At 41.3% G+C, this 24,134-nt stretch overlaps 1 non-coding gene across 1 annotated transcript; it reads right to left on the bottom strand.

Moving 5' to 3' along the window:
- Nucleotides 1–4,770: 4,770 nt before the first annotated feature.
- LOC142425299 (U1 spliceosomal RNA) lies at nt 4,771–4,933 on the bottom strand. Its single transcript, XR_012779645.1, has one exon. It is a non-coding gene; the product is annotated as a U1 spliceosomal RNA (small nuclear RNA).
- Between the last annotated feature and the right edge of the window lie 19,201 nt (nt 4,934–24,134).

Below are 24,134 nucleotides of genomic sequence, written 5' to 3'. Positions count from 1 at the left end.
TTTTTATTGCTGGGTTTTCAGTTCTTTTCCATAGGTCTGAATATCTGTCGTTATACCAGTACCACTGTCTTTTGACCACGTTGATTGTGTATATGCTAAAATCAGGTAGAGCAAGGCAAGCCCTCCCACTTTGTCCTTCTTCTTGAGGAATTCTCTACCAATTCTGGGCTTCTCCCCTCTACATATGAATTTGGTAATCAGTTTGTCCAATTTTTTGAAGAAGGATGATGGCTCTCATACTGGGATAGTATTAAACTATGTAGTGCCTTGGGCAGAACTGACATCTTTACTATATTGAGTATTCCAATTCATGAGCATTGGATATTCTTCCATTTGTTGAGGTCACTCTTGGTTTCTTATAATAGTGTTCTGTAGTTTTCCTCATACAAATCTTTTGTGGTTTTCGTCAAGTATATCCCTAGATATGTCAATTTGTACTTGGCTTTGTAAAGGGTACTACTACCTTTTTAATTGCCTCTTCATGGTCTTGTCTGATGTGTATAGCAGTCCAATAGACTTCTGTTTGTTCATCTCGTATCCTGCCACTCTGCCATATTCCTCTATCACTTCTATCACACTCTAATTGTGGAGTTTGAGGGATTTTCAATATATAAAATCATATTGTCTGCGAATAATGATAGTTTCATCTCTTCCTTCCCCAGACGAATACCTTTGATGTCTTTTATTTGTCTTATGTTGTTAGCTAGGACCTCCAGTACAATGTAAAATAGGAATGGGAAAAGTGGCATCCTTGTCTGGTATCCTTTTTCAGTGGAACTGTTTTTGTCTTTTCTCCATTATTTTCTAAGCCAGTCTGTTAGCCTCTGACTTTTAATGCCTGAGTTCAGTCCATTGATATTCAGTGTTATTACATCCATTTGTGAACTTGGTGATGTCATCTTGTACCTTTTGTGTTGGGTGTTTTCCTACCTACCTGTCTTATCAGTTTGTGTTGTGTGTGTTTCATTCTTGCCTTCTTTCCACTCTTGAGCTAATGCTATCTTGGGGGCTGTTTTCTCTTTGTCGCCCTCTGGGTGGAGTTGTTTTATGGGATGGTCTCTTATTTGTGCTTGGTCTCTTATTTATGCCCACACTGAGTTAGCAGGGATATTTTGTAGGGCTGGGTTTCTTTTTACATATTCTTTGAGTTTTTCCTTATCTGGGAAGACTCTTACTTTTCCCTCTATCTTAACAGATAATTTGGCTGGATATAGTATTCTTGGGTTTGCACTACTTTCCTACAACTTTTGGAATATGTTACACCATTCCCTCCTCTTCTTCATCATGTCCGCTGATAAGTCTGAACATATTTTTATTTGGATACCTTTATAAGTAACTATTTGTTTTTCCCTAGTTGCTCTTATGATTTTCTCCTTTTCCTCATAGTTGAATAACTTAATTATTATGTGTCTTGGTGACTTCTTGGAATTCTGTTTGGGTGATATTCTTTAATCCTCCTGAATAGTTGTCTGATTTTCATTTATTAAGTTGGGGACGTTTTCCTCAAAGAATTGCCTCGTTATTTTTGCTGTTGACTTCTTTGTTGTGACTTGTTCCGGTAGTCCAATTATTCTAATATTGTTCTTCTTCATAGCATCAGACATGGCTCTCAGGTTTTCTTGAGCTTCTAATTGTCTTATTTGACTACCTTTCCCGTTTGTTGAAATTATCCTATAGATCATTGATGAGATTCTCTGCTTCCTCAAGTCTGTTGGCAAAGTCTGTTAATTCATTACAGGATTTTGTTATTTCATCCCTTAGTCCAGTGGTTCTCAACCTTCCTCATGCTGGGACCCTTTAATACAGTCCTTCATGTTTGGTGACTCCCCAACCATAAAATTATTTTCATTTCTACTTCATAACTGTAATTTTGCTACAGTTATGAAGCTGGTGACCCCAGTGAAAGGGTTGTTCAACCCCCATAGGGGTCGCAGCCCAGAGATTGAGAATTGCCACCTTAGGCCTTATGTTTCCCTTTGGTGAATTGCCTTTATCTCTTCTATAATTTCATCCTTCTTCTGTATTGCTTCCCTCATATCCTGTATGACTCCAAGCATCCTTCTGAAGATTTATTTCTGTGGCAGGTAAATGTCTGTTTCTTCTATGCACATCATTAGGTTCATGACTTCTTCTGGCACTGTCTTCTCTTTCTCCTGCTTTTTGGTTAAAGCTGTGGGGCGACTTGCAGTTTACGTGTTGTTTTGGAGGAATCCGGCACCATCCTCCCGAATTGAAGAGCACTGGTCTCTCTTTGGGCACTCGTATGAGTGCTTCTTCTAACTAACTCCGGGTAGCTGCACTGGGGGGGTCAGACTACCACTGTATCTTCCTGTGTCTTCACACTTACCCTAGCTGACCAGTATTCCATTATTAGGAATGTGAGTTGCGTAGTTTTTTCACAGGATGATGGTCGAGTTGTTGTGGGCCCACGAGAATGGCATTCCACTGGATGATCTCCCAGGATGCCATAGAGGTATGTCTCATGGGGCTTGGAACACCTTGGATGGTGTGCGGTGTTTCGCTCTGCAACTGGACTACCCCACACTCCTTGGTGTAGAGCATCATGGATGGCTGGTGGAAATACCCTAGTCGGAGAGAGGGCAGATGTTTCTGCAGCAGCGTTTGGCACCACTAATGGTGAGCAGGAGTCCCCCTAGTCACTTGAAGAGCTTTGGGGTTCCCCCTGTAGGTGGGAGTTCCCCTAGCCCCAGCCATTTGAAGGAGAAATCCCCCAGCTGCTTGGGGTACAGTGGAGGATGGGTGTGATTTCCCAAGCTGTGTGTAAAGCCAAAAAGTGCAGGTGGGAGTTCCCCCAACTGGGCTATCAGAGTTGTCCTAGGCAGAGGGGAGTGGCCTGGAGGCCAGTAGTGGCTTGTGAAAGGAAAGAGGATGATAAGAGAAGAAGAGAGAAAGGAGAAAACAAACACAAGAGCAAAAATTATAAACAAACTAACACACACAAAGCAAAGACAAAACAAAAACAAAGCGTCAAAAAAAAGAGAAAACAACACAAAACAAAAACTGAATCTGCTGAGTTTGTGGTGGGAAAGAGAGAAGCAATAGACGAAGAGGAACAAAGAAGAAAATAAATAGATAGCTAAAGAGACAGCTGAGCCCTGTGCCATGCCCTTTGTAGTGTAGTGTAGTGCCATGCCCTGTGTACTGCCTTGTGTCATGTGCAGCACTGCCACAGGGGGAAGACTGGATCTCTCCCCAAAGACGGAGTCACAGTGTAGGCCAGCTAGTGGCTCCCGCAGTGGTGGCGGGCATTGGAAACCACTCCTATAGCTGCCTTGTGCCATGTGCAGCACTGCAGCAGGATGGACATTGGGGAGTTCCCTCAGTCACGTGCAGGTACCCAAGACTGGCAGGGGATACCCCAGCCACATGGAGGACTGGCAGGACATCCCCAGCTTTGTGTAGGATCACTGAGGTTAGACAGTATCTTCTCCTGTTGAGCTTGTGAAGTTTCCCTAGTTTGTGCCAAGACTGCTGATGCCCCAACAGCTCAGAGTCTTCCCACACCCCACACTCCACCGTCACACCCCTAAAGCCCCCTGCCCTCGCCCAGCTGTAATTAAATTAAATTGGCTCCCAGGCTTTGGGCTCTGGATTTGTGCTCAGTGAGATAGTCTGAAACTGAGGTTTGCCCCAGAGGCTCTTTGTTATGTTGAAAGTCTCAGGGCTCTGTAGCTAACTTCTGGCCTTCCTTAGCACTGGCTCCCTTATTGTGCTCATGTATGTTAAAGGACTTGTTCTGCCAGTTTGTGTTGGAGTTAAACAATGAGCCTTGGATTTGCAGTTTTTACAGAGAAAATAGATCATTGCACAGTTGCGAAAACAGTCAACTGTTTATAAAGTGCTCACCTTTACAAAATTGACAGAACTTATGACGCTTTTCATTACTTCTTGTAACTCTACTGGCAGTGTCTTCATTGCTAATATTTTCCAATGAGTCATACAGTGAGTTCAATGACTTTTGGTGACTCATTCAGTATCAAACGTTGAAATTCAGATCGACATCCTAGCATAGCTGGAGCGCCATCTGTGCAAACACCACAAACCTTTTCACAAGAGTTCTTAGGCTCTTTCAGAAATGAACCAACTGTTTGAAATACATTACATGCAGTAGTTGTCGTTTCGAGAGGTTTGCCAAAAAGAATCTCATCTTTAAAGTCACCATCATTAATATACCTCACGTAAACCAGTAACTGTGAACAGTTTGCAGCGTCTGTAGATTCATCGAGCTGGATGCTAAATACTGGAAGTGGAGCAGATTTAATTTCTTGGGTTACCTGATCAGGAATCAGCAGACACATTTATTCTTCTGTTTCCAGTGTCACTAGATAAGAAAGTTGCACTTGATTTCATAACAAATTCATCTCTGATCATAACTTAAACAATTTCTTTGGCCGCTCACAACAGTAAAACAATGGTGTGAGGTTTCATAGCTGTGGCGATTCTGAGTGCCACCAAATATGAAGTTTCAACAGCCACTGCATTTTGTTTGTGGTACTTGCCACTAATCTCAAGTCTGACATTCTTGAGTCCATCAGCTTTGCTTCTAAAATAGTTGGTATCCTTGCCAGCAAAGCTCAGATGCCTGCTATCAAAATGGCATTTTAGTTTGTTTGGCTTCATATATTTGACTGATAGAACTTCGTAACAAATAGTATATTGTGGTTTCTCAATTCCTACTGTAATTATTGAAGTAAAACTATACTGTAAAAAGTCATCACTATATTTTCTTTCCTTTTTAAAAACTTTTTTTAGGGGAGAGCGTGAACGCAGTCCCCTAATACCACAAATAATGCAGTCGAGTATTCCACATTTGGGAAAATCACAGGAGTCAGCACACCCGGAGTGCAATGGATAAGCCTCGCCCTGGGAAACCACCCTCGTGATCTTGGTATTTCCCCTGCTAGGTAAGTATTATAGTTTCTTTTCTTAATGTTCTTTTCTACACGATCCATTGTCAAGGGATGGTTTGCTAAGGAGAATAATATATAACAAAAGCTTATGGTATAGCTCAGTCAATACAGTTCATTAAAGTTTCCTATGTTTTACCATTCTCTGTGGGGGTTTTTTTCTTACATACCTGTTACTATCACAAGGGGGCAGTATTCCCATCAACCACAGCTGGATATAAAAAGACTGATCAGCATCCAGATTACCTTCCCATGGTACAGTTATACCTATTTTGCAGTAGTTGGTGATTTTACATTTACTCAGTAATTGTAATTCATGAAGTGTTGTTTTACCTCCAATACTGCTGCTTTCGACACAGCAGCTGCTTTCTACACAGTAGCTGCTCTCTACACATGTGTGACCGGTCTGCATAAGTACATTATGGTTCCAACCCTGTCACATACACCTGCATTTGTATGGGGTGTACACATATCAGAAATATGTGTTTTTCGGTGGACTTAGGCAAACCCTGTGAAAGGTTGTTCAACCCCCAAAGGGATTGGGACCCACAGGTTGAGAACCGCTGCTTTAGCAATATAGCCAGTTATATTCTTAAAATGACAATTGTGGCAATGATTATGAAACACAATGGAAATATATTTGTGTTTGTTTTCTTATATTGGCAATGCTAATGTACCAATGGCCAAAGTAAGTAATACAGTGTAGCCCAAAGTCTGTGTGAATGGCACAAAATTGTGGATATTGGCAGGTATGAAATAAATGGGACTATTAGCCCAGGTGGTCCATCAAAGACACTAAATAACTTAGAAAAATCACAGAGCATTTTAAGATTGTTCACAGTTCTTTGACCACAATAAGTGATTACCATGAATTCTTTTAATTACATAAATTTAGAGAATATTTTGAGTTAAAAATTAAACTCATCTGTTTCTAAGAAGTTACTCTAAATTGTCACTACAAAGGAAGAAAAAGTTAATCATGTATACATTGGTATTTTTCATAAATTACTTGAAGTGATATTTATATAAAAATATTATTTATCAATGAAACAGCTCATGTTTTCAATGGAGGCTTAAATCAGATGTAAAAGCAATAAATGATATGATGGCCACTTGTGTGATATCATTATTTGAGACATTTTATACCTTTGTTAGTTGCCACAAGATAGACTCATGGCCAATCCTGACCATATAGACAGAGTAGATGTGCTCTAAAGAATGTTCTCTGCTGTAATCTTACCACAGTGATATCATCAGACCTTCTTTCCCGGGTAGCTAGCTGATTTTGATCTGCTAACCCTGAAAATTGCAAGCCACCACTTGAATATAGAGCATATGATTTTAAAATTCAAATATTGGCTTATCATAATAATTCTCACACACAGCAATATTTTTTTCAGACACGAATAGTTTATTTATGTTGTTTCTGAGATCATTGTCAATATAGAATCAATAGAACACAAACTTTAAAATCTCATTGGGCATAATGAATATTAAATTCATTCACAGAAGTACCATAATTTTTCCATGTTACATATGGATTTAGGGTAAGGTGGAAGTGTGTCTTAGACCTAGTCACATGTGAATTCATTTTAATGAGCTGACAAAGCACTGGAAGCACTCACTAGTCTACGGCAAGTAATTCTGAAGACAGCTGCCTGGTCAATAAATTGGATGAGCTCTGTATTTGTGCCACTTTCCAAGAATGGTGACCAAATAGAATTCAGAAACTATTTAACATGGCAATTATTGAAAGATACATGGAATTTAAAAATATCATATGCAAATAGAATTTTGCTGAAGATAATTTAAAATGAGTTGCAACAGTACATCAACAGGGGGCTATCAGAAATTTAAACTGGATTCAGAAGAGGACATGGCATGAGAGATCACTGACTTCTGAGGGATGGTGGTTGAGAGGACAGACTAGTAGAAATATGTTTACCTGTGTTTTATTGATTATGCCAAGATATTAAGCTGTGTAAATCATATAGACTCTTGGTAGCATTGAAAGATATTAGAGTTCTAGAATACTTGTACACATGCAGAACCTGTATTGGATCCAAGAGGCAGTCATTCTAACAGAAAAAGAGAATACTGCATGGTTTATAATCAAGAAAGGTGGGTGCCAGTCTTATCCCTTTTCGTCATACTTACTCAATCTAGTGTGATGAGAAAATCATCTGAGAAGCAGGACGATAAGAAGAAGACTGTAGCATCAGGACTTGAGGAAGGATCATTAACAATCTGTAATGAGACATTCTTGCTTGCTGAAAGTGAAGAGGACTTGATGCGTTGTTTGTGGATGAAAACCAAACACTTCATCCTTCCAGCCTCCAGTTGGGTTTGTTACTCAATGCAAAGGAAGCCAAGACTGTTGCATTAGCCCTCCTAAAATTGTCGAAGAGCAAGAATGCCCCTGTGAGGACTGAGTGCGCCTGACCAAAGCCAGGGTGTTTTCAGTCACCTCACATGCATGTGAAAGCTGGACAATGAGTAAGGAGGACTGAAGAAGAATTGGTGTATTTGAGTGACGGGGTCAGTGCAGAACGCTGAAAGTACGGTGAAAGGCTAGAACAAAAAACACATCTGTCTCTGAAGAAAGAAAGCCAGAATGCTTCTTAGAAGTGAGGATGGTGAGACTTTGTGTCATGGGCATGGGCTATTTTATCAGAAAATCCCAATCTCTGTACAAGGATGTCATGCTTGGTAACGGAAAGAGCCGTTGAAAAAGAGAAAGCTTGGGCATTGTGGCTAGAACGATGGACTCAAACACAACAATTGTGAGGATGGCCCAGGGCCCAGTAGTGCTTCATTCTGTTGGGTGTTGAATCCCTATCAGTCAGAACCTACTTGGAGACACCTATCAATAACTAATTCATCTGAATGGACAGCCTGTTTCTTCTTTGTACTCTGCTCTTAGTCTGGAGTCTCAGCTGAACCCTATTCACTTTGAGTGACCCTACTGGTATTTGAAATGCCAGGGACATAACCTTCATCATTACAGCAGCACACCAGCCACCACAGAGTAATAATCTGAAAGCATTAGTGCGCGCATGCGCGCTCGCGCGCGCGCACACACAAACACACACACGTCTCCAGGAATTGATGGAATGCCAACTGAAAGTTGTAAGAAGCTAAGGAATCACTGGAAGAACTCACTAGGAAAGAGATTTGGAAAACAGCTATTTGTTCAACTAACTGGAAGAGTTCACTATTGTATCCTTTCCAAGAAAGGTGAGCTAAAAGACTGTGCACATTACAGAACCATACCATTGATATCACGTGCAAGTGAAATTTTGCTGAGGACCGTTCAAGAGTTGCAGCAGTGCATTGACAGGGCGTTGCCAGAGGTTCAGACTGGATTCAGAAGAGGATGTGGAAGAGGAGATATATCCTTGTTGATGTCAGATGTATGTCAGCTGAAAAGCCAAGAATACACAACGATGTTTACTGTGTTTCATTGATATGCCAAGGCATCCAACCGTGTGGATCAAAGTAAACTATGGATAGTCTTGAGAAGAATGGGAATTCCAGAACAGCTCAGTGTGCTCACGTGGAACCTGTACATGGATGAAGAGACAGTTTGTGAGCAGAATAGGGGAAGATTGCATTGTCCAAAATCAGGAGGCGTGTGTGTCAGGGTTATATCCGCTCACTATACTTATTCAGTCTGTTTACTGAGCAAGTCATCAGAGAAACTGGATTATATGGAGAAGAAATATGCAGAAGGCACCACCTTGCTTGTTGAAAGTGAGGCAGACTTGAAGCACTTGCGGATTAACATAGAAGATTGCAGCTTGAGTATGAATTACAACTCAGTGTACAGAAAACAAGACCCCTCACAACTGGACCGACCGGTAACATCATGATAAATGGAGACAAGATTGAGGTTGTCGAAGGTGTCACCTTGCTTGGCTCTGCAATCAATACACATGGAACACTAGTCACAAGATCAAATGCCTACATCCATTGCCTTAGGTAAATCTGTTGCACAGCATCTAATTACAGTGTTAAAAAAGGAAGGGTGGTGCCCCCAGGATTAAGGTGCACCTGATTCAAGCCACAATGTTTTCAGTTGCCCTCTATGAATAAGAAGACTGAAGAACAATCATGCAGTTGAACCATGGTGTTGTTGAATAATATCAGAAGTACCATGGACTGCCAAAAGAATAAACAGATCTGTCTTGTAAGGACTACAGCCAGAAGTCTCCTTAAAGGCCAGGATGGACAAACTTTGTGGCATGTACTTTGGATGTGTTACCAGTAGAGAGAGGCCAGTCACCTGGGAAGACAACAGGCTTAATAAAGTAGAAGGACAGCAAAAAATAGGAAGGCCTTCAACAAGATGGATTGACACAGTGTCTGCACAATACCCCAAACATAAGAACAAAGTGAGGATGGTATAAGACTGTTTTGCTCTTTTGTACATATAGTTTCTGTTATACATATAGTTCACTATATGTATAACCCACTCTATGGCACCAAGCAATAACAGAAACTTGTGTGAATTAGTAAAATACATATTCTCTGGTGTTGAGTAGCCCATTCTGGAATCTGGATTCTACCACCAGGTAACTGTGTGACCTTTGACGAGCAAGTTGGCCTCTAGGATATATCTCTTGTAGGTGGGAAGGTCAAGGATATGTTCTGTGAAATTGAAAGTTATGGGATTTGGACGTTATGAAAACATGTCTAGATCATAAGCAATAGCATTTACTGATTTTCCACCTTCATGTTATTTAATAACCTTTCTTTTACTCAGAAATTAACGCTTCTCTTTGTTTCTTTGTGACCATTACTAGCACTGATTTTGTTACATTTGTTAGCCATGATGTTCCGCAAAAAGTGAAACAGAGGGATAATAATGTAACCCTCAAGAGGCAGACACTTCAAAAGTTAGGGAGCCCTGGTGGGCTATGTGTTTAACTGCTAACCACAAGGTTAGAAGTTTGAATCTACCACTTATTCTAAGGAAAGACGTTCTGCTCCTATAAAGATTCAGTCTCAAAAACCCAAAGGAGCAGCTCTACTCGCTGGTGTAGGGTCACTATGAGTTGGAATCAACTTGATGGCAATGAAAGTTGGTGGGGGGGATGAAAGGGGGGAGGCAGGGCACGTGTATATGTAGAAGTGTGTGCTTCAAATTTCATGGTCCGTGAACGTACATTTGAAAAGCTTGTGTACGCTGCAAGCATTCAATGGACATTTTTCTATAAAGAAGCAACATAAAGATTTACTGATCAAGTATATTGTACCAGATACTGTTTTAGGTGTTAGGTTACCAATAGTCAAAATGACAGCTAATAGGTCTTGATTTTTTCCTACGTACCAGTAAGGAAAAGTGCGTACCTGAACACTTGGATGCGGACCGTTGCTTGTAAATCAGAATTTTGAGGCTGTTACATTATTGCAATGCTTATAGAAAATGCACTCTCCCCAGGTGACCTAGGCAAAACCTGCATGCACGCTCAGAGCCATTACCCGGCCTACAATGAAGCAGGTGAAGTGGGATAGTGGGATGCGTTTATAGGCTGCTTCACATCAGTTCACTTCAGGCCTTCATACATTTGCTCTGAAATTTAGAAACAATCTTATAGTTGACGATATGCTTGGGATTCAGCATAGTGAATATGGGGCTGTGTATCAGTTCAGATCACTTCATCATCATAGGGAACCCATCAAGGTTGGCCCTACAATTACCACTATTTTAGCTTCAAGGAAACGGAGGCACATGAGATTAAGTAACGTGTGAGATTAAGAAACATGTCCAATTATAGTTGGTTAGGAAAAAGGAGACCGAGGTGCCGAACTAAGTTATGGGGAGAATAAGGAGGCTCACAGGGAGGCATAGGTGACACCATGGGGAAATGCCCAGATCAATGCCCCGCCTAGCAGCGGTCCTCTGCCCTCCTGCGGAGGCTTGCGGGTTGTTGTGATGCTTAGCATGTTCCAGGAGAACTCTGGCCTCAGGCAGAACAGCATGAAGCATCAGCTGTTGACACCCTAGGACTCAGACAACATCTGGTCCTGTCCTTACAGTGAGGGGGGACTCAATGGCAGGGCACATAACAGCAAGAGAAACACGGGAGGCTCAGCGTCCTTTGGGACCATGCAAATGCCCAGCAGACAGACGCAGCCCAGGGTGCTGGGTGAACCCTCGGGAGACGGCCCGCACGGGGTGGTCCACAGAAAGCCAGGATCGGGCCAGGAGACATGCATGACGGTCTTCATGTGCCATCTCGGATATCACAGGAGTCTAACTTTAAACTTCAAAAACCCGTTCGATCGCTGGCCGTCTTCTTCTTTGTAGATTCCGAAACGTAACTCGTACAAGATACTCTTCCCACTTATTTTAAACAAAATCTGGAATGCCACTGCTGAGGAAGCAGACCAGAAAGCTTGAAGCATTTGAGGGCAGCCAAGTTAAATAGTGTATCTCTTTTTAAGAAGTTAATCCCTCGGGGTCCTCGACCTTTGTTCTTGGCTCCCCAAAGGCAGCGGCATATGATGTTGATCTTGCCAGAAATAGTTAAGCGTCCTCTCGAAGCGCTCTGCTGGCTGGGCCCACAGGCTGTGACCTTTTTGACGAGACCGACTCCTGTTACGTTAACCTCTGACTTCAGTGTTCTTAATGGCAATCCTCCCCGGCGCTGCAATCTCCCTCCCACTGTGTTCGCCCAGGCAAATATTTACTACTGAGGTTTCACAATTTATTTTTCAAACAAAGTGGCAGGGACCACCCCATGCCACCACATCCTCATTTCGTATTAGAACCCACCATTCCCGAGATATAATTTTACCAGAGCAAATGTGCTTTAGGGACTTTTGACATGAGACGAAGGCTTGACTTCCTATCAAAACCAAACCCGGGCCTTGTCAGCTTGGAGATGGATATAAACAAGAAATGCAAGCCTTTAATTGGTGATGGAAATCAGATAAGACCCCTTTAAATACAACCATTGATACAAAAATGTGAACTCGAATTACCTTTGATTAAGTCACTTAAGAAAATAAAGCTGGGGAAGGTTTAAAGGAAAAATCCCGAATGTGCTTGCGAACCAGACTTGTAGTTTCCAGCCTCTCAAAGGCGAGCTGAGGAAAATTAAAGTCAGAACCAAAGGCTCGTGAAATGAAACAGAATTTGGGGTAGGGATCTGCTTAACCCTTCCCCTTTCCTAAATCCCAGCAAGGACAGAGCCTCGTGGTGTTCCTTCAGAAGCAGCCATGTGCTTTTTATATGGCCCTCCTTCCGATGCCCAAACGCCCAGGTAAAGGCCATCTTGTTGTTTCATCACTTAGGGAGCTAGGAGAAATTCCATCGACCAGGGGCAAACCAACCAACCAACCAACCAACCAACCAACCAACCAACCAACCAACCAACCAACCAACCCACACACCCAAATCCCCTTCCTCAATGCCCTGAAGTTGTTTATTCCTGGTAAGCTGTTGTACTAAGACAATCTTTTCTACTGTGAGCTTCAGCACCACATGGATGCTTCTCTCAAGAAGAAATGAAATACAAGAGGGTGAGGCTATCTCCTGCCTCCTGTTTTCTTCATTGTTTCACAGCAGTAACAATGATGTATAATTCCTGAAAAAAAGTGCTTTTCCCACGTTTGGGTATGGATGAAACCCCAATTCAATAGTTAGAGATAATCAGATTTTTAAAAATCTGGCCCAAATGGTTTGTGTTTGATTGCTAAACTGAAGCTTGACAGAGAGAAGCCATCCAACAAAGAGTTCCACAGAAGAAAGGACTGGCTGCCCTTCCCTTCAGATCACTCCCAAGAAACACCTGGGGTACAGTTGTACTCAATAGTAAGAGACGGGGTTGCTGTGAGCCAGAACTGACTAGAATTCTTATTGTGAGGGAATTTTCCAACCATTTCTTTACTAAATGTCTAAGATATTTTTGAAAGGAGACAGAATATAAAGATAAATGAGAGCATCTTTCATATTATTAGTTTATCAACTAACAGATACTGTAGGCAAATATGAGAAGATAACAACTATATGAAAACATTTACATTCCTCGAATTATTTAGCTCTGGAGCATTGCTTTCCTATAGTTACATTATAAAAGCCAAATCTTATTATCCCATTTGGTTTCTATTTTAGAAAGAAAAAAAAAGGTGGGGGGAATATTCTACAATACATATGTAACCTTTCAAAGTTGCTTCAGGCTTCATAGACAATACTAAATAGAAATCTTACAAATTTAAAAAAGAAAGGAAGAAAATGACAGTATCTTTTAACAGATGGCAATCAAACTGTTAAGCTGAAATTTGAAACTATATATTTAGAGTGTTACTTTGAAGATATTAAATGTTCCATTACCTACCTTTGCCATTTTTTTACCCTACTGACTACCCAAGTTATTATATGTTTACATCAATTGTTAAAAATGATTCTATGGTATATTGAGATACACACATATCTATGGCGTAATTTTCTATGAGACTATAATTACAATTCTACATAGTCACGATGCCGTGTAATGCTAGGAAGAGATGCTTTGGGACGTAAAGCACATTACTGTAGAACTGATGCAAAGCATATATTTTAACATACAACTGTGAGCTTGGTGTATGGAAACACAGATTACATGAAAAGAAGATGTGATTCTCTGAATAATTAATTATACTTAGGTGTATTTTAATATTTAGCAAAACACACACATAAACGTACTTTCCTTGGGGCTACTGTTAACAGGATATTAAGATAAAGGAAAAAGAAAAGGGGAAATCACATAATTTAGTATTTATTCCATAGGAATTTGGTGGAGTCATTAATGTACTTGGTGGTTACAAGATACCCTAACCTACCATAAAGATGGAGAGAATTAACCTCACTTCAGGTGAACATGTCATCAGGAGAGACCAGTCTGTGACATCATGTTGGTAAAGTAGTGGAGTAGCAAAAGAGAAGAAAACGTTTGACAAGATGGATGGACCCCGTAGCTGCCTCACTGGGCTCCAACATAAAAGCAACTGGGAGGATGGCACAGGACCGGGCTGTGCTTAGTGAACACAGGTTTGCGATGAGTCAGAACCCAGCATTGCCACCACCACCACATCTCTTGGGTTGAGAAAAGGGGCAAAGGAATTATGAAACGATAATTGGATCACTTCGTTACCACCTTCGCTTACAACACATGAACACTGACAAGGACTCCTTCCCTAAAGACTGAGTGAAAATAAGAACAGGAAGGTCTTCTTGGGGGGAATTTTCTTTATTTTACAAAAAATACAAGTGTTATGTTAAAAAGTCAAAGAGCTTATGTCTAGCTCATTGAAAAAAAATTTTTTTAAATGTTTATGCTTTCAAATGATTAACTAAAATGGAATAAATACTTCTAATATTAATAGAAAGGAGTCTTACTGGGCAAGCCTGCTTTGTACTGACACCCGAAGGTTAGCCGTGCAAATCCACCAGCTGCTTGGTGGAAGTAAGATGAGGCTATCTGCTCCCTTGAAGCTCCATAGCCTCCGGAATTCTATATAGGTCCCTGTGAATCGGGATCAGCACAATGCCAATAAGCGACTAATTTAATAGAAGAGACACTATTGGGTTATTGAGAGTAAGATAAGGAATTAATTTTTTAAGGACAGGCTGCTTTTCACTAAAACAAGCTTTTTATAGTTACTGTTGTTATTTTTATTATTTTAAGGAAAGGTCCTGGGATGTCCCTAACTGGATCTCCAGAGGCATGTGGTTAAACCACTCAGCAGTTAAGGTGAGTTATTTGAGTTATTCCCCTGGGGCCTCAGTCCTGTGGGGAAGGAAAGGGGTAGCAGCCTGCTTTCATCAAGGTTGACGGCATGGTAACCCTATGGCAGTTCTGCTCTGTCCTACAGGTTTGCTATGGGTTGAGATTAACTCAAGGACAGCGGGTGTCCAACGTGATCACAATAAGGATTCATTTCTGGAATGTAATCAATGTCAAGTAATGCTGTATCACCCTTAGATCTCTACAAATGTCTACTGCTTACACAGACATAAAGTCTCTGGGGACTGAAATGCTTCCAATCTGTACAGTCAAGAAAAAAATCTCTGTCCACCTAAAAATCTATAAAAAACACAATTATGTAGAATAAGAAGACATCTGTAGAACACTTTACTGAACTGCATCTGTACCTCCAACAGAACTCCAATTGGTCCTTGTGTGCAGATTAAACTAATATTTCTCTTCCTTCTCGCTCTCTCTCAATTACTATTGTCTTTGTACTCAAGAACGGATTGTGGAGAAGATGGCATTCTCTATCATAACAATAAAAAGAAGATGTTATAAACCGGTAATTGGCCAATGCTGGCTGCAGGAACAACTTTCTGTTGCCACTCAGACAAGTCTCGTGATTGATATTTGTAGGCTGCTCAAGGTGAAGGTCATGCTGGCTGTTAAATTTACCTTTTTGTTCTACAATTCTATTGTCAGTAATAGGCCACTGGTAGTAAAGGTGAGTGTGCATAAACTAAGATATGGAAAATAAGATGCTAATTCCATAGGTTTCAATATTAATAATATTGAGATATACACATGCCTAACGTGCATTGGATCCTAAGAGAAGGGAAAGCAGGATTAACTAGCCAGTCAATCTGTCTTTCCATGTAGTCATCCTAGACAGTAAATTTGAGCCAGCATCTATGTTGGGTTTGCTATTATGTTCCCCTCTCCGATTAGTCCTCTTAAAGTCTTTGAGTAATTATTTAAGAATTGATTAGACTCCACATAACACTGTACCCAGAAGAAAAGAGAGTTTAAATAAATTCCAGGGTCTTTACTTATCTATTTTATTTACAAGGCATTTCTATAGTTTTGAAAGTATCATTCTGCTAGCTTCTTTATCCACCACTTGTTGATCAGTTTGTTGCACTGTGGTGGCTTGTGTGTTGCCACTGATCTAATCCAGACAATGATTTCAAAGGCCAGCTGAGTCACCCAAAGTGAATGGGTTGCAGGAGAGCCTCCAGACTAAGAAAGACTATGAAGAAGGAATGAACTCTCTATTTCTGAGGAATTAGCAGTGGAAAATATTCGGAACAGAATAGAAATATTGTCAGACACCGAAAATCTCACGGAAAGACGCAGAGGTTTGTCAGAGATCGGGCTAGAAGATGAGGCCCTCAGGTCAGAAGGCACTCAAAATATTACCAAGGAAGAGCTGCCTTCTCAAAAGTACAGTCAACTATAGTGAATGACATGATGGAATAAAGCCTGTGGGAGCAAAGCCTTCAGGCCCTTTATTGGCTGATGGAGCTTGACTTACAAAGAGAAGAAATAGTTGCAAATGTTAATTACTAACTGGAACTTGGAATGTACAAAGTATGAATCTGTGAAATTGGAAGTTGTAAAAAGTAAATTGGAACATATCAACTCAGCACTCTGAGCACTCGTGAACTGAACTACACTGGTACTGGCTGTGATGAATCAGAAGACCCTGTGGTTCATTATTCTGGGAATGAAACAATCAAGAGGAATGGCTTTGCCTTCACCTTCAAAAGGGACATTTCGAGATCTATCTGAAGGTACAACATTGCGATAGGATTATATCTATCTGATTTTGAAGAAATCCAAACCAAACAATATTGCTCACATTTATGTACCAATCACAAAAAGCTAGTGATGGAGAAGGGAAAGCATTCTACCAAGGTCTTAAGGATGAAATTGACAAAAACGAGGACTTGAACCACGAGTTGGTGAAGCGCAAAGATGGATGGCAGCCTTTACTGTGAATTATAACTCAATGTAAAGAACATCCAAATCCTCCTAACCAGACAAGTATATAACCTAATGATAAATGGAGAAAAGATTGAAGTTGTCAAGGATTCTGTCTTGCTTGGATCCACTATCGACTTGCATGGAAATACCCATTGCATTGGGTAAACTTGTAGTCAACTTCTTTAAAGCATTGAAAAGCAAGGATGTTATTTTGAGGACTAAGGTGTGCTTGACGCTAGGCATGGCACTTTCAATTGCCTCACATGTATGGGAAAACTGGACATTGAATAAGAGAGACAGAAGAAGAATTGATGCATTTGTACCATGGTGCTGGTAAAGAATAGTGAAAGTACCATGGATGCCGAAAGAACCAACTAATTTGTCTTAGAAGTAGTATTGCCAAAATGGAGTAAGCAGGAGAACTTAGAGGCAGAGTTAGCAAGGCTTCATCTCAAGTACTTTGGGCATGTTGACAAGTACTTTGTACAGTCTCTGGAGAAGGATAACATGCTTGGTAAAGTGGAGGGACAGTGAGAGAGAGGAAGACCTTTGACAAGATGTATTGACACAGTGGTTGCCCCAATGGGTTCCAACATACGAACCACGGTGTGGACGGCACAGGACAAGCCCATGCTTCCTTCTGTTGTACATAGATAGGGTCACTATGGGTCAGAACCGACCCAATGGCTTCGAACAACATTTTTTTTTCTTAATATCTGCTTTGAAAAAGATTGGGATATACTCATGTTAAGTCATGAGGTAAAAGTCCTATGACACTCTGACAGTAGGATTGAAGCTGATCTAAAGTTGCATTCCATGAAGATGACAATTGTCAGTATTCAGAAAATATGCAACTTGGTTACTGATTTATGTTTGAGAAGTTAGCACCCCCTCAAAAAAAGTGGCTTAGTATTAACATTTCAATGCTTTGTAGAATGACAAAATTTTAAGATGGGCTCAGGAAGAAAAATAACACTACTTATTTAATTTTGATATCTTCTCTGAGCCTATGGTATTGCTTTCTACATGATAAATAGATCATGAATTTCCTTTTTAAAGAAAAGGCCCGAGTAGTGCCATTTTAACTCACGTTGTTGCTTGCGTTCTGTGTTCCTGAGAGTCCTTCCTGCACTCGCTGAGTGAACATGTCCTCATATGCACATGTGATGATGAAGGAGTCCTGGTGGCACCAGGGTTACACAGTTGCCAACTAAGCGACAGATTTGAAGATTGAATCCACCAACTTCTCTTTGGGACAAAGATGTGGAAGATTTCCTTTTTAAAGATTTAAACAATAGAGAAACAATAGAGACGTTCTCTACTAGATAGGGTCTCTGAGAGTTTGAATTGACTCACTAGCAATAGGTTATACAAGTAGTGTGCTGTTTGCAAGGGAAACATGGTCGGTAGACTGTTGCTGTTTTAGCAAATAGGCTTCACTCTATGGAGACCTTATATATATTAGAACCAAATGTCATCCCGCCCTGCCTGTGCCCTGAGTTTTTGTGTTAGGACTATGATATCATGCCTTCCAACACTATACAGGACACTAGTCTCTTGCGATTTCTAAGATTTTCATGAGCTGATTTCTAGAAATGGATCACCAGGATTTTTTCCAAGTGCGTTTCATGCAGAAGTGCCACTGAAACCTGTCCTTCAAGGGCAACCCTGCTGACTATTTGAAATACCAATGCATTGCTTCCAGCAACATAGCCACCACAGTATAGCCAACTTGACAGATGGGCTTGTGAGTAGCTGGACAGCCTGAAAATTTAGATTCTAGCTCTTTCATTTAAAAGACAGCTTTTAATTTAAAAGACATCTAAGACTAACCCAGCCAGAGGGGGAGTATTGTTTATGTCTCCACAGAACTGGGAGTGTGCCTGCAGACCCCACCATGGTATAGAAAATTCCAAAGGCAATGTAGCCAAGTGGGGAAACACGTGAAATGAATGGGTTAATGGATTGTGATGAGTTGTATGAGCCTCCAATAAAATGATTAAAAATGAAAACAAACAAACAAGAGTGGGTTACTGAGCTGACCCCATTCAGAGCCAAACTGACCCCCTCCCTTGATGTACGTGTTACAGAGGACAACATCAGCCCTACAAGTATGGCAGAAGGGCCGGGGTGTCACGCCCACATGGAAGCAAACTAAGAGGGAAAAAGAGAGAGGGATGTCTAGACCCCATAGTAACAAATCAGGCCTGTCGGACAATGTCCCCACAAGGAGGTGCTAAGGCACAGAGAGGACTGTATGGCCCACAACAGTTCAAGACATGATGTCCCCTCACTGGAGGACACCGCAACAGAGGGCAACACTGGGGCCATGAGGCAGGGAGTTAGTTTGGTCTGAACACCCCACAGCAGGGCAAACCAAGTAGGGAACATAACAGATCAGCAAGGGGAGCAAAGCCAAGCCACGGAGTCCCTGGGGAGCCACCAAAATAGACTTCAGGCCAGGAGAGGCAGTTCATGGAATTCCTCCAGGACCAGTGGGGAGAAAGTCATAAAGGTCAGTGGACAGATCTAGAATTATGTAAGCTTTTTTGTTTGTTTGCTAGTTATTATTATCTTCTTTGGTTTTCTTTTCTCTTTTTATTCAATCTTTTGTTTTCTTTTTGTTCGGTGTCTGTTATTGTTGGTTATATTGTTGTTGGGAAGCCAGCTTGACGAGAAGACAATGTGACCTATGGTTTCAGAGGGACTTGGTGGGAGAAGAAGGTGGGGAAGGGAGTGATGAGCAAACAACTCCATAGACAGGGGAATAACTAGGGAATTAAAATCAACAATGAGGAGGATGTAGCAGCAGTCTAGTTGAGAGGAATTACTAAGAGGCTGAAAAGGGGTAAATGTAATGGTGGAATAGGAGGAAGATAAAAGGAAACAGAAGAAAGATTTAGGAAGCAAATCTATGGTATAAGCATGGGTGTGTTCATATGTAAATATATGAATTCATCAAAATAGAGGGATTGGCCTATGTACATATATTTATAAGGCAATGCACTGAGGTAGTGGATGGACTTCGGGCCTCTGCTCATGCCCTTCCTCAGTTCAAGAACACTTTCTTCTAAAAACCTGGCATTCTGTGATGCTCACCCTTCTGGCACAATCCCTGGAGACATAATGGGTGCATAAGCAAATGTGAGGAAAGCAGATGGTGCCTGGCTATCAAGAGATATAACATCTGGGTCCTTAAAAGATTGAAGTTAAATAAGCAGTCATCTAGCAGAGAAGCAACAATTCCATATGGAAGAAGCACAGCAGCCTGTGCAATCATGAGGTGTCCACAGGATCGGTAACAGACATCAGAAGACCCCAAACAAGCAAACAAATAAAACCGTGTTTCTGAGAATGAGGGGTTCAGAGCAGAGACCCCAAACTCCTCTGTAGTCAATGGGACATCCCCTCACAGAAGGATCACAAGGAAGGAATGACTCATCTAGGGCACAGTATAATGCCAATGGATGAAACATACCATATTCCTCTGGTTCCTTGTGGCTTTCTCCCCCACCACCCCGCCACTGTGATGACCCCAGTCCTGCCTTTCACTTTGGACTAGACTGGATCCGGTGCACAGGTACACAGAAGAGATAAGAGCTCACGGCACACGGAATCCAGGAACAGGAATGGAAGTAGCGATACCAGGAGGGTAAGAGGAAAGTGGGGAGAGGAGGGGAGGAAGAGAGAACTGATCACAATTATCGACACAAAACCACCACCACCACCACCCCAACAGGGGGACAACAAGAGAAACCATGGGGGAAGGGAGACATTGGTCAGTGTAAGATACAAAAATAATATTTTATAATTTATCAAGGGGCCATGAGGGTGGGATGAAGAGGGAGGGAATAAAGAGGAGCTGAGACTAAGGGCTCGAAAGAAAGTAAATGTTTAGAAAATAATGATGGCAATCTATGTACAAATATGCTTGATACAGTTGATTTAAGGATTCTTACAGGAACTGTAAGAGAGCCCAATAAAATGATTTTTTAATAAAAAAGACATGCATGTTCTGTTGAACTGATAAAGCAGTTACTAAAGCAGGAATAACTTCAACGTAATTAAGAATGTTGTTAAAGGCCTTGTTTGCATGTAGAGTCTAAGCAAAGCTGAGCTGGAAAGGATTTTAAACCATGCTTTCCTTTTATTTGTACAATTGTAACTTGGGCACAGTGTAGAGACTGCACTGAGGGAAAGAGAAACTAAGTTAGTAGAATATTGGGAACTTATTAGGACCATAAGAAAGACTGGGCTTTCTACTCCTGTGAACAGGTACAATCTCAGAAACCCACATGATAAGTCAGCATTGAGTTGTTGGCAGTGAGTTTTTTGGTTGGTTGGTTTGTCGATAAGGTTGGTCTTTACTCTAAGAAAGGAGGCATGGTTAAATAGAGAAACAGAGGCCCAGGAGGCAGTGAAAGCGATAGAGAAAGACTAAGTACTAAATGATAAGCCTTTCAGAAACATAACTCACTTCGCAGGAATCCTCTAAGGTAAGCAATAGTATCCTCATTTTCAGGTGATGAAATCAAGGTATTTGTGGCCCCAAAGTCAGTATTAATAGAGATGTGATTACACAGCTCTGTTATAAATGTGAAGCAGTTTGAGGAATAGGCAAGAACTCAAGAAATAAAGAAAAAAACCCTCTGATCTAATAATATTGACTTCTATGTGTTGGTAAAAGAGTACCCTAAATTTTAGGCAAAAAACAAAAAGGAAAAATAACTAGGAGTGGAGACTTTTGGAACAATATCATGAATTGTGTGGAAGAGACAATAATTACTGACCGTGGGTGAGGAGGGACCAACAAAATAGGGGGAGAGCCAGGGACTGGTGTTTGGCAAGTCAAAGAGAAGGGAAATTGTCATTCACAGGGACAAAGAGGCGAGGAAAAGAGTATACACGTTTGGCGAACAGTTCATCTGTGGAGAACTTAGACATGAAGCGCGATCCGAGTGCATTGAAGTCTAGAGCCCATGAGTGTGGACTACCCTTTGACAAAGAGGTAGGAGAGCGACCGTAGTGCGGGGGAGTCATCGGGACTTAGATGCCTCACTCACTCAATGCCACAGAGTCTGCTCGGACTTTAGAGCAGAGTACAACTGTCCCAGTGGGTTCCTGAAACTGTAAACCTTCAGAGGATTAGCAAGTCTCATCATCTTTCTCCCAGAACGCTGACCTTGCAGCCCTCTACCCCAATCCACCCTCCCCCCCCCCCAGGAAAAGCAAACTCATGGCCATGTGGTCAATGCCAGCTCATTAGAGACATCATATATAGAACAGGGTAGAGCTGCCCCTGTGAGTGTCCAAGACTGTAAATCTTATTTTTAAAAATCATTGTATTGGAGGCTCTTATCACAATCCATTATGTCAAGCACATTTGTACATTAGTTGCCATCATCCTTTTCAAAATATTTTCTTTCTACCTGAGCCCTTGGGATCAGCTCATTCCTCTCTCTCTCCCACCCCCACTCCTTCATGAACTCTTGATAATTTTTTTTTCATATCTTATACCAACTGCTCTTCCCTTCATCCACTTTTCTGTTGTCCGTCTTCCTGGGAGGGGGTTTTATGTAGGTCATTGTGATCCGTTCCCCTGTTCTACCCTACCTTCCCATTCCCCTCCTGGTATCGCTACTCTCATTATTGATCCTGAGGGCTTCACCTGTCCTGGATTCCCTGTGTTTCCAACACTTATCTGTACCAGTGTGCATCCTCTGGTCTAGCTGGATTTGTAAGGTAAGTTGGGGTCATGAAAATGGGGGGAAGGAAGCATTAAAGAACTAGAGGAAAGTTGTATGTTTCATTGATGCTATACACCCTGACTGGTGCATCTCTTTCTTGTGGCCCTTCTGTAAGGGGATGTCCAAATGTCTACAGATGGACTTTGAGGCTCTACTGTACACTCCCCCTCATTCACATTGATATGATTTTTTTGTTCTGGTTCTCTGATGCCTGATACCACTTGATCACACAGGCTGGTGTGTTTCTTCCATATGGGCTTTGTTGCTTCTAGCTACATGGCCACTTTTTTATCTTTAAGCCTTTAAGATCCCAGATGCTATATCTTTTAATAGTCTGGCACCATCAGCTTTCGTTACCACATTTGATTATGCACCCATTTCCAAGACTGTAAATCATAGGGGAGTAGAAAAGTCCATTCTCCTGCAAAAATTCTAGTGGTTTTGAATTGCCAAGCTTGCGGTTAGCAGCACAATACGTATCCTCTTTATCACCAGGACTCCACCTCCACCAGGGCGCCAACTATTACATAATGGAAAAACCAGTTCCTCATTGGCCTATACGTGTAAACGATTCTCCCATCGACAAGCAAAAGAAAGGACCTCACTACCATTGACACCGTGGTTACAATGGGCTCAAGCATTGGAATAATTGTGTGGATGGTGTGGAGCTAGGCGGTGTCTCCTTCTATTGTGCACGGGGTCCCCTCACTGTGAGTCAGAAATGACCCGACTGCAATGAACAGCAACAACAGGAGGGAGACTGACTCGATGGTAGTGGCTTCAGGAGACCACGAGGCTCTCTCTATTATTAATACGCTGCTACATTTCATATTAGTGCACCCAGAGGGGAAGAGTACCCATCATGATGCATACCTCAATTTTCTCATTTTAAACGGGGGACATGACAAAGCCTACCCCCCAACCCAGGGCAGTTGTGAGAGGTTGAGAATGTAATATATGGATAATGCTTAGAACAGCTCCTAGGATATATTATTATGATTGAAATAGTTGACATTGTTCGGGAAAGGAGAGGATAACATCAGAGGTTGGAAGATTTCAAATTCAGAGCTACCTTCCAGGTGAAACTTTAATCAATACATTTCAAAATGTCAATAAAATAAGTAAATAAAACGTTTAAATTCTGAAGTAAAAAAACTCACACATGGCTAACCCATCATGGCCTGAGAGGACAGAGCAGAACTGACTGTGAGTTTCTGAGAGTAGAACCCTGTACAGAAGTAGAAAGCCCCATCTTTCTCCTGTGGTCTGCCAGGTGGATTCAAACTGCTGCCCATGTTCTTAGCGTCCCCACAAGTAACCACATTGCTACCAACGTAATAGACATCTTAAATAGATTTCTGATTTGATAATTAAATGACTGTGGAAGAAATCAATAATTATTAAAATATCTTAAGCCAGAATTAGTTAAGCAGCAAATTGCTATACATATGCCACAGATGGAGCCTCAGAGGGCAGATATACCTTGTTCTACAAGAACATTTTGAAAATTAAAATTTTTATTTTTTTGAGAATAAAAAGCTTCCCAATTCTTTTGCAGGACTCTGAACTTATACCTTAAAATTTTACCACAAAAATGAATTCTGTGAACCAATTGTAGTTGTAATAGTTGTAAAGCTAATAAAGGGGCAAGACAAGAATACTAAAGAGGGCCTATCTCTGCGCTAGCCCTGGTTGAAGCACTGAGCAGGTGGATAATAACCCAGTGCACAACCACT

The sequence above is a fragment of the Tenrec ecaudatus genome, chromosome 13, assembly GCF_050624435.1.
Source record: "Tenrec ecaudatus isolate mTenEca1 chromosome 13, mTenEca1.hap1, whole genome shotgun sequence".
Lineage (NCBI taxonomy): Eukaryota > Metazoa > Chordata > Mammalia > Afrosoricida > Tenrecidae > Tenrec > Tenrec ecaudatus.
This window is presented reverse-complemented; position numbering and strand designations above follow the sequence as displayed.